This window comes from Pinus tabuliformis, chromosome 8, assembly GCF_031772625.1.
Source record: "Pinus tabuliformis cultivar Carrire ecotype Pingquan chromosome 8, CPIR1, whole genome shotgun sequence".
Taxonomy (NCBI): domain Eukaryota; kingdom Viridiplantae; phylum Streptophyta; class Pinopsida; order Pinales; family Pinaceae; genus Pinus; species Pinus tabuliformis.
Genome location: NC_142294.1, coordinates 867,247,834 through 867,249,115, shown reverse-complemented (window position 1 = coordinate 867,249,115; position 1,282 = coordinate 867,247,834). Strand labels below are relative to the sequence as shown.

General features: G+C 37.0%; 1 pseudogene; it reads left to right on the top strand.

Annotated features, from left to right (window-relative positions):
* Nucleotides 1–474: 474 nt before the first annotated feature.
* Nucleotides 475–1,018, top strand: LOC149238314 (uncharacterized; annotated as a pseudogene).
* The last annotated feature ends 264 nt before the right edge of the window (nucleotides 1,019–1,282 follow it).

The window sequence follows — 1,282 nt, the reverse complement described above, 5'->3', positions numbered from 1 at the left end:
GAACCATCTTCATACAGTTATGATCAATAACGAAAACCCAAGCGCATTGATGAGTTCGGTATTTGAAAGTCCTACAGAATTGGTTCCACATGAGACATTGTGTTCACTAGCACAAACAGTTACCAACAGTAACCAATCCCCAAGCCCATTTATGAAATCTAAAGGCCTTCAACCTGAGTTACTGAGTTATTGATCAAGCCTCAAGCAAGGATTCAGAGGTCTCTCTCTTTCAAGTTATGAAAATCGTATCTGACAAGAATGATTTGAGTTTTGTAAAGAAGGTTCATCTTCCAGAAAAGCAGATTCTTTGTCTCTGTGATCGAATTGTACCTAATTCTGCAGAAAACCAATGCCCTTATATCATAATCAATTTTAACTCCTTGAATCAACAATCCTTGCTCACAATTGGCTTCTATGGGGACAAGTGAACAATGGGTAGAATAGTGAACAAAGGTTTCCGTCATGACACCAAAAATGTTCAAAGAAATTTATTATAAATCTACAAGATGGTTGAAGACGTAGTTGCAGTAGCAACTAGATATTACATGGTTCGGCATTAAATAATTCTACATCAAAATTGATGTGTGTGGATTTGATCTTGTGCCTGGGTCTTTGACGGTTCACCATGCACCTCGCAACAACTCAACGGATCTAGAAATTAACGAAAAATGGATCCGTCCGTCAGCAAGCCCTTTTCTCACGTTCAGATGTGACAGAAACGATGAAAGCACATCGGTGGAAACTTATGTTACTCACACTACGAGTAAAGTTTGCTTTGACATTTGTGTCATAGAAGAGACTATTTTGTGGGACTCTCAACAATAAATATTTCATCAAAGATGATGATGTTCCGCAAATCCGTCAAGAGTCATGGACTGTGGAGTGTTGTTGCACTATAGGTTATCCGTCAAAATGGAGTTCCATGAAGCCAAACTTTCACAAGTTCCCCTCTCTTCTATGTCAGTGGAACCTTACTCTGTATGTTTTAGATGAAGAGCATTCAATATTATTATATTGAAATTCATAAAGTCATGTGAATTTCAAAATCGGAAATGGTTTTTTATTTTTAACAATAATAACATAGAAAATAATAATATTGGTAAATGATGAAAGCAGAAATACGATTCTTTAATGCGGAATTAAAACTTAAAGAAATCGTAAAAACTTAATGCCCAAGAAAAATACCTCCAGCCATTGATGCTGCTCTTGCTGCAAACCAAAACTTTCCTATTACGCTTCCGCAGTCCACTTCTTTTCTTGACTGAAAACAGTGCTCCAGCGT